Below are 13,361 nucleotides of genomic sequence, written 5' to 3'. Positions count from 1 at the left end.
TTAATCCCACGAGAAGCATTCAATTTGGTTTCTGGGACTTATTATAACCGAGAATCCCCACGGGCCAGAGTGTAATGGCATCTACTTGTTAATTGAACAAGATGCTTCTTTGATAAACTACAATTCACATTCTCTTTGGCCTTCAAACACCGAAGTCAACGGGAAGTAAATACGTTCATAGAACTGGTGGTACTACTGCCTCTTTGTCCGTGTAGCTTTATCATGTCCACAGCGGACACTATGGTCATAATCATTTCCCATCACCGCGTAATGACATGCATTACATGCCTATTATATTTTACGTGGCATTTGTCGACTGTTCTTGTCGTTCAAAGACTTGACAACACTCACACACACATAATTATAAAAAGGTTCATATCATTTAATAACAACGGATTATTTGAATTACTTTGAAATATAAATGGAAATTCTTCTTTCTTTCGTGGCGAACAGTGAGTGATGCGTCCTTGTGTTCCTTTTACAAAAAGGCTCCCGTTCTTAAGCATGGTCGCAAAATACTCTTCTTATTTTTAGAAAACGAATTTCACGTTGCCAGACTAACAAGAGTTCATCAGAAGCACAGAACAAGCATCATATGGCACAGCGAATGTGCATCCGTAAAATGAGCATCTGCTCACATCCTTCCTATTAACGCGCAACTCAAGACATTTAACTTCGGTAGATGTATATTACATTACTTTGAAGAACATCCCTCATCTGAATGGGTTCCCACACACCTTGCATGACCAGGAATAGACTAAGTTTAATTTGCGGTCGGGATATCAGTCAACACTGGTCCTCAGTGACCAGTTATTAACCACCATACGATCCCCACGCAACAGGGGATCTGACCAGGTTATAATTGGCAACTGCAGGGAGTTGTTTGGGCCGTCGGTCAACACCATCACGTAACGCAGTGTGATAATTCTCTACCACAATCTACCTCTGCCATTGTGGGCAGGATACAGACATGATCAAGCGGTATAGTGTCACTTCAGGAAAAGCAATAAGACCGGATGAGATTGTAAATCTTTATCTGGTCAAAGAGTAAGAAGGTTCTTCGTGATTGGAACTTGTCAGTGACATTGATAGGATGCACTGCATGGAATGCCAATGTCAGTGGAGGTATTTATGTGATTTTGTGCTTAACAGTGTTCGTTCTGTTTGTCAGAAAGAAGGGGACACTTTAGCGATATACTGTCATTGTTCATGTTGATAATACATCTTTGTCATGATCAATTGCCGCATAAAAGTATACTACACAATATAAGAAAATTGGCTCAGTGACGACGGAGGGTGAAAAGAATTTACAGACGATGAATGATCTTTACGTACGTCTTGATTTCGTTTGGATAAATTGGATCCACTGGTTCTATTCTTCATTTCCTGGTGACTGTTTCGTCTTTCGCTCCTCTTATATTGTGAGTCGGAGCGGGACTTTGACTTCCCTGAGTAACGTGTCTGAAATTAACGCCCCTCGCCGTCTGACCCTCATCAGCTAGGGAAGCCATATTGGAAACATGGACATTCCCGTGGGCATATGTAACCTTTCTCAGTTACTTAATTTTTAAGTTATTTATATTTAATTTCCCTTATTACTGTCTCATATGATCCATCTGGACTATGTGTCCAGTGAGAAGCGTAAAAAGGTTCACAGATGTCATCTTAATATATATTAAATATCCAAATTAATTATTTCCGAGTCAGCAATAGTTACCATTACTGTCAATATTACTGCGTTTGTACATGTTTTAACACAGGAGATTTCAACGTTAACTGTACCTACCATAATGGTTAAAATAAAAAATGAACTTATTTAGTAAATACTATACTGAAAACGAATAAGGGGACAATGAAAAGTATAATGGAAATAAGCTTAACCGTCAGTGCATTTGAAACAGCTCGATACACATTCAACACATGTCAGAATCAAATGTTGAGATGGTTTTTTTTGCATTGTTTCCAACTCGTATTTGGGAGACAAGCCTGGGAACCAATAACATATAAATTTACTGTGTCTAAAACTAAGTGTTTCCTTGTTCATTTCAATCAGTATATATTCATTTGACAACACATGACACTTTTAACACATACTCATCAGCTCATCCACTCATCATTTGGCTGTCTGAGCATATGGAGCAGTGAGCTCTGAGATTTATTCGTTGTCATTTATTCCTACATCTGTGAAGGCAGCGCGGAGCAAACTTGCCCGTCAAGCCCAAATCACGGTTCGGGTTCCAACTTAGGTTCAGTGTGTGAAGCCCATTCTCGGTGTTCCGGCGTGATATGTCTAGACTTTTTCTCACTCACGGACTCGCCACACACAAATACCACTCACCACATACACAAGTACCGTCTCGCGCAGGCTCAGTCACTCATTATATTCTATGGAATATAAGCTAAAAGTATTGTAAAAATAAGTGATAAAATCCTTTTCCATAATCATGAGAAATATTTGGTATAAGCAGAGTCCATTGTACGACCCGGCTTACCATTAGCATGTTTTTTTCTGAATCACTATGAACCAAACCTCTCACTCGTGTTTCTCTGTCGACTAGAATACGGATCAAGGCTAGAACACAGGAAACAATAAGTCACAACCGTTGTACAGGGGGTGCTGTATTACACATTTCTACCATAAATTGTCACTCTCCCATTACCTAGGTATATGGTGTCCGTACTCCCACACCCTATGTGGTGTGAAATATGGTTGAACCATACAATGACACCAGTCGATCTTTCACGGAAATTATATGTCATAAAAAAACCTTTATAGAGAAATAATAAACAACATATGCATTTCAGTAGGATAAAAAAACGGTTATACAATTAACAGCATAGGCCATTAACGGATACAGCTTCCATCTGTCATTATGAAAATCATTTTGCTTGAAATGTTTAATTCTTTGTTGCGTGAAATTATTTCTTTCAGGTGTTTCCGGTATTATAATGACGTTGATTAGTGCCGGCGGTTCATATGCCTTTGAAATTGTATCGCATTGAATTACCGATAATGTTATACAGTTCTTCCCAGCAGTTTCTGATGAACTTCATTGAACCCTCCGATGTGAGGTCTCAACATTTGGAACGTTTTTGTTTGATTGCTACATGTACTTGCTTAAGACCGCATAGACCTATGAGTCGGAAGAGTGCCAAACTCATTAATTTTCAAGCAATATCGAGAGGCCAGTAAAAAAATCGAGACAGGTCTAGACAAACCTGTGATTAATATTATGAACATCTTTACTTGCCGTCGGAGAACGATGAGATACAGTCAACAAAAGTCACTTGGATTGACCACCCAACCCATTTATGTGGTTTTTCACAACAATCAGGTGCTATTTGAGGACCCTTATCTAACCTGGGATCCCAACTGATACATTAATATGGACGACGTATATATCTTAACCGGGTGTACATCTGAAATGACATTGCTAAATGGCCGTCCTTTAAAACACCAAATAAAACAAAGCGAATCATTGCAGAAGGCAGCACTTGCAGTAATTGAGGACCATCAGGCCGCACTACCAGAGACGGCTAATTCATTTTCTGAAACATCACAGATCCTGTTACGGATCTTCGTCGAGGTTAGCTATCTGTATTCTAGTAATGGGTGGTGCTATCCTGCGAGGTTGTTTATGAAAAAGATGACACCGAAAATATTAAGGTGACGATATTCTACGATTTGAAAGAGAATATAATTAAATTGCATGACATTTGGCCTCGTAAATTGTAACTGCAGTTGAAGTTGTATTGGAAATCGTTCAAATATTTTTTGATAGCTTTAGATGTATTACATCGAGGTTAATGGTTGTTTCGAAACCGCCAATGACATTTGAGCATGGACTTTAAAATACTTAAAAAACATCCTTGAGGATTAGAAAATCTGGATGTTCGATGAAGAAGGAGACATTCATATGTCTCTTTGTACAAAAAGAAAAACTGATATAAACGAATTGCGCGTGTATTTCAGTAAAATATAATCACCATAAACATTGAGAATCACCATTACTGCAGAACTCGTTTACATGAACTATGAGTAAGCCTATTTCAAATCGTCAGCTTAATTTAAAAAAAAAAGAGAGTGTTCCAATCGATTCTTTACAAGTTGTTTTTCTAAACTGATGATAGTGTGTCTACTACGGTGTCAGTTGGTTATATCTGCTAATGTGATTACGGCGTAATTGTCTGTAGCTGCTGTCAATAGAATCTCCCTGAGCACAAACAGTTTTTCTTGCCACAACATGAAGGCAAATAGCAAATGTTTGAACTAAAAGAAAATCAGCAAAAGGTCATGTAAACCACTACAACAACTGATGACAATAATGCTAGAAGCGTAATAATTATGGTTTCATCTTATATTGAAGTATATTTGACGAGGTTATGTTTCTATTGGAACATCTAAAGGCTACGAAGGATGTATGTGTAAATTATTAAGTCGTTGCATTAGCTATTTGTGTAGAGTGATTCGGCAAAAAGGTCCTCATGCTTGTTACCATATACTGACGACTTTTGACAAAAATGGCAAAATTTAGTCTGTCATATAAGATTACTATTATTATAAACTGGTTTTGACTTTATATTAATTCCACTGCCTATCTCAGCTAAACTGACATTCACCACTCGCCACTTTCCGTAACCTGCATGAAGAATGGTCTTCCTATTGATTAATGTTATGTGCGAAAATACGACAAACCAGTCAGAAGGCGCGTATGACTTCAAGTACTTCGGTCACAGAATCCCTCAGGAATCATTTTTGTGTGTTTACATATGTCTTGCATCTAACAATATACCCCAGATACAGTTTTATCTGTTCAGTCATACTGTATAAACTCCGTATGTCCCTATGTGTTTTGAATAGCATCTGGAATATATATGACTTATATAGAAATAAATGTGAATCATTACGCTCCGAGTTGACAATTCTTTGAAATATGCCAGTTTGCGCTAAGACTGAACCCAGTCGCAAAAATGACCACGAGAGTGGGGCGTGTTGCTATTCGGCTTGTCCCGGAATGACACGAGTTGGTCACGAATAGGGAAACTGAAAGACATGTACAACATATACGGTTTAACATAAATTTAGACCCATAACTTTGGGTATGTACGAAGTGTAACCTTTCCGTAAAAGAAAATGTGTATCATAACATTTTCCCATAAATATGTCAATTTTACATGTTACAACGTATGACCAGGTATTATTAAGAGCCATCTTTCCAAACGGTTATCAATAGTCTGTATTCCGCAATTTTTTTTATTAGCATAATATGTCCATACATTTGAAACTAATGTAAACATATGAGTTAATGCATATGTATATCATGTGTTTCAAGTATGTATGTAAATTCTGGGCCATGTGCCCTTTAGACATGAATAAACAATGTTCTCCATAATAACGTCATCAATGCTTTTTCTTCCAAAGACGTTGTCCATCGTTGAGAATATTTTGTCATGCTGTCATCCACTGGATCAATGGCTCACATCCACTTGGACTGTTAAATCCCAAACTTTTGAATATAGTAAAATATAGTTCCTAATTTGAATTTGATACACTTCATTGACGATGATTCTTCCGTGGAATGTGATTTGTGGGAAATACATGTACTGGAAATCCCGCTTGGCACCATCTGTGTGGAATGTGGGCCCAAAACCTTCCGACAAGAAACAGGAACCTCTGTGCGCAAAGAGTACGTTTCTCTTCTGACAGAAATGTTTCGCTATGCATTTCATTGAGGCTAACTTGGTTCGGTATACTGTAAAAAACATTAAAGCGCATTTAACGAAGACAACATTTCACGCTTTCTTTTATATAATGTTTCAATCATCGTACTTCGAAAGAACGTTTCCCTCGAGAGATGCTGTCATGACATACGCATTGAACTATTTCTAGTTTTTAAGGTTATGGTATATTTTGTGACATTGACAGTCCTGAAACTGAAAATTGAAAAAGAACGTTTTTCAATAAATTTATACCTGAAGGAGGATTTCATTCATCAAACGATGATCACAGTTTGCATGAATTCACATTTTGTCGCCATTCTAAAGATGAGCTATATATACTTGTGGATGAATGAACTGTTGCATACTGGAATCGATACGACCGCATGAAAATGATGGCCGAGAAACCTTATCTGTTTCCTTACTCCTGACTCGTCTTTTAAGATTGCAAATAAAACTGTAAGAGATAAACCTCGTTTGGATAGCTCAATCTTTGTAAGCGTCATAAATAGTCTTAATGAATAAAATGTGACTTATTAGATACACATGTTGATGTGTAATTGATTTTGATTAATGGGGGTATTCCTCAAGTTAGGGAAAGGCGGACATGAAGAGAAGGAATTCAGTTTCGGTTATTTGACCAGTGCGATGGCCCACCAAATACCTGAGTGTGAATAATATAACAAATTGAGCTGAAACCGACTGGAACCGTCGACCGCTGCCAAAACAAAAGCTGTTCGACTTGGATTTTGGACAGGTTGCTTTCATCGAACATCTTCTTAAATCTGACGATTCTGACGTCTGAGGAAACGCTAAAAAGTAATGCCAATAAAAATAATCATGTTGGTGTCTCCAAGATTAAAATTGGGTGAACGAAAATGTTGTACTTAAAATAAGCTCACTTTTGCACTCCGCATGAAAGTGACGTGTGGGAAACATTATTTAGACAAACTTGCACCTGATCAGTGACAGCTGAGGCCAGTGGCATACATGTAGGGATATTGGCAAGTAACGCCATCATGTTGACTATTATACTTCTACAAAGAAGTGAATAACACTCGATTCTTTCATTTTACAATAGTTAATCGGTCATCCATGAAAGATTACAGTCATGTAACTATAGTTATATGAAAGAATCTGTTCCACTATCATCATAGGTTGCAGTAATGGGATTGTTTTATACGGTGTCGGATTGGGCGAAAACTACAGAATATTTCATATTGACGAACATTCTCTGTATTGTATGATATTCGTGTTTTCATTTTAACGGGTCATGTAAAGTAGCAGTGAAATTTCTACCTGGTTCAAACTAATTACTGGTAACTTCATTTCTTTTCTACTGCGACTTGTGAACAATCACGTTCTAATACTCCTACTACATGACCCTTTCTTGCCTTATTATAAGCTCCATATTGATTTGCCGAACAGGAACTTGATGTGTTGAATCAGTTTGTGAAATCATCGTAAATTTGTCACGTTTTTTTTTTAACTTCAGATGAAAACCAGCGAAGCCATCTTGGTTTGTTTGTTTACATTCAAGTCGGCTGGGTTATATGGCAGCTGTTTGTGAGCACGAAAGAAGGCTACAAAAGCTAGGTTTGTGATTCATATCCATATCCTTTACCATCCAAAACTTAACGTATTTTAATGTCATTGAGTTAGATCCTGGTCAAGGCCACATCTTTGTTTGTTGGTTAACGCCGCACTCAGCAATATTTCATATATATGTCGGCGGTAAATAATCGAATCTGGAGCAGACAATCCAGCGATTAACATCATAAGCAACGATTCACGCAATTGGGATACGATGTCATATGAAGGTTGCTGAGGACATATCCTTACTCGCAATACCCATGAGTTGTGTGGAGACTTAATCGCATAGAAAGAAACAGTCGCAACGTGATAAGGAATTGAACCCCATACTAATGTCATTTCCGATTTTAATAGGATCCCAGGGATTGATGCTTATTCCCAGTCTAGGTCTAAGGTGAGTGAGTTGACTTTACCGTTCCGAATGGTATTTCGATTAAATCAGCTAAATATTGACGAAATCCTAGACTGATGCAGGTCTTAGACGTTTCCACAGGAACTGAAATGATGATAACCATCGCCTGAAGAGCGCGTTCTGTATTTGTATTTACAGATCAGTATTAGCATTTTTTATGATGAACACTAAATCTCCTAAGACGTCAAATAATTCTAAACATTAATCTTGTACTTGTATGTTCCTAAACATTTTGTGATGAATTCACAGTCGCCGAAATTGAATAGTTATTATCATCAATCTCAACGATCGTCCTTTAATGGGAATAATGACTGTTATTGTTAAGAAGAATATGATAAACCTACAACCACTAACAAAACATATGATGAAACCACTGATGTCCCTTTGTTGCTTCCATTAATTAATTAACAGGTATTTGAATAAGGCTCTGTTCAGTATTTGATGGGTTTTTTTCCAGTTGAAAGCGAATTCAACATCATACCCAGCATATTAATACTATAATCGAAACCGGCGACACAGAATAATAATTTTATTGATTCTTTATTGTCATAGAGCAATGCGACATGGCAGTATATTTTATTACCGTAGGAAATTCAACTTCAAAAGGGAATACGAGATGGACTTTTCTTGTCTGGATTTCGATTTCTTTCTGAGCCACAAATATTTAAAAAATAGTTAAGTCCAGAGATGGTGAGTAATTGTATTCCCTGAATGAAACGGTAAAATGTTAGTAGTGATTTCAAACGATTGAAAGTATAAAAAACTATTGTGATATAATGTAATTACGCCAAATTAATGTCATGTTGTCAAGCTGTTACAAGAACGGGTGTGGGAAGTGTTTTGATTGTGCTGATATAGGAGCAGCCTGGTTGTCTCGTGGTGCAATGTTGTCTCATGACACAGAGGGCCAAGGTCGAAGATTTAGTATGAGGACAATTTGTGCATTCAAAGACAGAGAATAATCAGTCTCAATTATCTGGGTGAAAAAAGCAAAATAGTGATGAAAGTTATGTGAATGAATCAAGAAATATCAGTGATGACACTAGGTGTTCAGTGATGGGATGTTCAAGGTGTAGCTGGAGTGGTGAAGCCCTCTGCAGTATGACTTGAATTATGATGAGTTGACGTAACGCACAACGTACTTACCTCAGGCGCCTCAAAGAGGAAGATTAAGGCATTGCATAATTCTAGATTCGTACAGGCCCTTGTCAACTTTAGTTTTTGTATACTTTGGCAATGGATCCCCAGCCACGTTGTCATTTTAGATCTTGACAAATCTCCGGAAAATGCGATCCTCATTCATCTGGCGGTCGGGTAGCCTAGTGGTTAAAGCGTTAACTCGTCACGCCGAAGACCTGGCCTCGATTCCCGACATGGGTACAATGTGTGAAGCCCATTTCTGGTGTCCCCCGCCGTGATATTGCAGGAATATTGCTAAAAGCGGCGTGAAACTATACTCACTCACTGGCTCAACTACAATTTAATCCAATGCCGCTACCGAACGAACAGAAAAGATTTACAGTGGACCGTGAATTGTGTACGTAGATCGTGGAGTGTAAATCGTAGATTGTACATCGGCGGTTGTAGTTTTAAGAAAATAGATCGTGTATATTGTTGATCTTAGAGTGTGGATAGTGGATTGTAGATCAAAGATGGTGGAATGAAGAAAGTAGATCGGGTATGGAAGAACGTGGATTATCTATCGTAGATTGTGATTTGTAGATATTAGATCGTGTATTGTCAATCGTGGAGTTTTGATCGTAGATTTTGATTGGTAGATATTAGATCGAGGAGTGTGGATCGTTGATTGTAGATCGTAGGTTGTGGTTTGTAGATAGTAGATCGTGTATTGCAGATCGTGGAATTTGGATCGTAGATTGGGATTTGTAGATATCAGATCGTAGAGTGTGGATCGTTGATTGTTGATCGTAGATTGTGATTTGTAGATAGTAGATCGTGTTTTGTAGATCGTGGAGTTTGGATCTTAGATTGTGATTTGTAGATATTAGATCATGGAGTGTGGATCGTTGATTGTAGGTCGTAGGTTGTGGTTTGTAGATAGTAGATCGTTTATTTTAGATCGTGGATTGTTGACTTTTAGGCCGTGCACTGTAGATCAGGTATTATTGATCGTTGATTATAGATTGTAAATCGTGGATTAAGGAGCAATAGACGTGCGTCGTTTTTCGTTGATGATGGGCAGAAAAACAGATCCTGTATCATGTAGGGTCTTTTGTTTAATGGACAGACACATGATGTACGATAATAATGATGATAAAATCAGAAGCACAACACGAATAACATGCAAGGCATACCTCCCCAAAACGCACGTTAAAGCAATATTAATATGATTATAATGAAATGATTGATGTTTGCCTACCCGATTTTTACTGCAATCCAAATTTGTCAAAGCACTGAAATATCCTGTAAACAAAGGTGTCGCCTAAAACGACTGCTGTGGGATGAGCAGTGTTACAACAATTTTAATAACCTGTCCGGCGTTGGCGTCTCTCGGCGTACAAGCACATCAATGTCAAAACGCTTCAGTGCCCAGTAATTTCAATGAAAGAAGGTAATCGTAGAGGCACATCTTATTTTCCCTTTATTGTTCTCGCCAGCTGTTCTGCGGTAGGATGGCGGCGGGGTAGCCCCGTGGTTAAAACATTCGCTCATCACGCTGAGACCCTGATTCGATTCCCCAAATGGGTAAAATGTGTGAATCTTATTTCTGGTGTTCCCCACCGTGATATTGCCGGACTATTGCTAAAAGCGGCGTAAAACTATTCTCGCTCATTCCGAAGATGGGTGTATAGCTGGACAGAGCCAAATGAAGCAGGTCCAAGCAATTATCATATGATCTTATGACATATTTGAACCGTATGAATTCAAATAAAGGTATATTGTAAACAAGTCAATGTGTGAAAAATGCTGACAATGTGAAAATACGTGTGTCCTTATCAAACGCAGAATCTACATGTTCAATGTAGAGTTATTGATGGAAATGTTAGTGACCTTCGCGATAGGCATTTCTGAAGACTTTCCTGTCTTGAGTGCACATGCATATATGGACCAGATCGTGATGAGACGCGCTAGGTGTTGGGATGACCTGCGACCCATATTTCAGCACGCCGTCAAGTCTGACATCGACTTGCTCCATGACAAACAGAATAACGTACTCGCTGGTATTATTTATTCATTGACCATGGCACCTGTAAGGACGTTATGTTTTGCAAGAATACTCATCACTGTCAGGAAACAACGTCGTCCGTGTTGCGATAGTTACAGAAGGACGTGACGGGGCCGACACATTGTCTTATGTTTGACGTGTGACAGAGGGATGGATTGCTTGGGCTTGACCAACAAGAGAGTTCTGTGAATTACCAAATTAAAGCTTCTTTTCATTCGTTTGTAGACAATGGGATAGCTCAGAAAGTCAGAAAGGTGAAATTACTTACCCATGTGCAGTTTGAACTGCTAAACCTTTTAGCGAACATGTGTCATCACTATTCCTTTATAATGTTTCGCAAACAAAGCGGTCATCTTTTCTACTTCATTATTACACTGTTTCATACGTGCAGGCTCGCCTAAACTCCCTTTGGATTACTAGTATTTTGTTTGATTAAATTACGTATATGAATATGAATATCCAAAGCATATTTTTACTATTTTGCCTTTTGCGCACAATGGAATCTTTTTCGGTGGGTAATCAAAACTGTTTCTTCTCTGCCGATGAAGTTATATTTATATTTACGGTTTGCTTTTACTGTTACATTCTTAAGAAAGAAATTTGCATGTCTATTTTCTCATACATTCATAGAAAACACTTTGGAAAAGAAAAAGAATTGTTTGACTTGTTAAATATAAAATTGTCCAGATCATACAATAATGCTCAGATGTTACAAGGGATATAGGCTGAGCAAAGGCCGCTGTAACTATAAATATGTTCCTTGCGAATCGTTTGGCAGGTGATCCTTCTTCTACATAATGAAGCAGCATTGGAAGAAGAATGGCAATTATAATAATGGCTCCTATCTTTTTAATATCCTGCATGTGCACCTTGGATTTACAAAAGTAGAAGCATCTTCGATCTGCGTCCCATTGGACAAATCCTAATATAGCCTAATATAACTGAGGCGTTAAAGTCACATCACACTCTCGTTTACTTTTGTGTTATTTGTGATTTGGTCCGTAGAGATAAGCCAAATATATGGCTTCACTATTAAAAAGTATTGATACTGTCTGACATAGCCAGCGATTTACGAGTGGTTTTAGATGATATTTCATTGCTCAACTTTCAAGAAGAAAAAAAGTGTTTTGTAAAAAAGCAAACAGTGAATACTTGGAGACAAATAAACAATGATGAAATGATAACTTGGTCCATACTTGAGCGAACTTTAATAAAAGATGGCAATTCCAAAAGTATCATAATCTTTCGATGAACTAAATGATGTTCAATGTAACGTTTTGTACACTAGCATGACAGTATACGTTACGAATAACTTGATGAAGTGGAATGTTGTCGACTTGGTATGCATCGGATCTATTTCCTCGCGTGATCAGATGTATGTCATCACATTAAGACGAATGGAAGAAATCCTCGCCAATATACACGTGTTCACACGCATCATATGAGAAACATATTTAAGAGGACATATTACCAGATCTGTTAAGATTGATTCACTGTAGTAACAACGAGAAACATCTTCATTACCAACATATCTGGTACAACATGTTGGTCGTAGACATGAGGCGAGGTCAACTGCCGACAGGACCGAAATCAGAGGGCTTGCGTGTAACTCGGTGCGAATGCCTGATCATGCATTATTTAATGCTTTCTGGGAGGGGAACATGTTACATTATCACAATTGTAATGCTGTTTGGCCATCAAAGGTCAAGGGATGACTAATAGCAAAATGGGATAGCGTGATTACTGTTGTTTTGATTCTTGCCTCTTCTCCTGTAAGTATTCTCCCGGGCAAAAGAAAGTTTACACTTGAAAACTGGATGTACCCACAAAATTGCAAATGTTATCTAAACGTTACAAATCAACAGTCAACACTCAACTCTGCAACAACTGTGATACCCGTAAAAAAACAGTGGTTCTGCTGTATACATGTATGAGAGAGTATTTATGTGTGCAAGTATGGGGTGTGGTTTTGTAATTGTCTGATCAAGGTATACTTGTATGTACATGTGTGGGGGTAAGGTTGTGTGATAGCTTGATCAAGGAATACGTGTATGTACATGTATGTACATGTATGGGAGTAAGGTTGTGTGCTTGCCTGATCAAGGAATACTTGTATGTACATGTATGGGAGTAAGGTTGTGTAATTGCCTGATCAAGGAATACGTGTATGTACATGCATGGGAGTAAGGTTGTGTGATTGCCTGATCAAGGAATACGTGTATGTACATGTATGGGAGTAAGGTTGTGTGATTGCCTGATCAAGGCATACTTGTATGTACATGTATGGGAGTAAGGTTGTGTGATTGCCTGATCACGGAATACGTGTATGTACATGCATGGGAGTAAGGTTGTGTGATTGCCTGATCACGGAATACGTGTATGTACATGCATGGGAGTAAGGTTGTGTAATTGCCTGATCAAGGAATACGTGTATGTACATGCATGGGAGTA

The sequence above is a fragment of the Haliotis rufescens genome, unplaced genomic scaffold (assembly GCF_023055435.1).
Source record: "Haliotis rufescens isolate VD_foot unplaced genomic scaffold, xgHalRufe1.0.p SCAF_11, whole genome shotgun sequence".
NCBI lineage: Eukaryota > Metazoa > Mollusca > Gastropoda > Lepetellida > Haliotidae > Haliotis > Haliotis rufescens.
Note: the sequence above shows the minus strand (reverse complement) of the source record.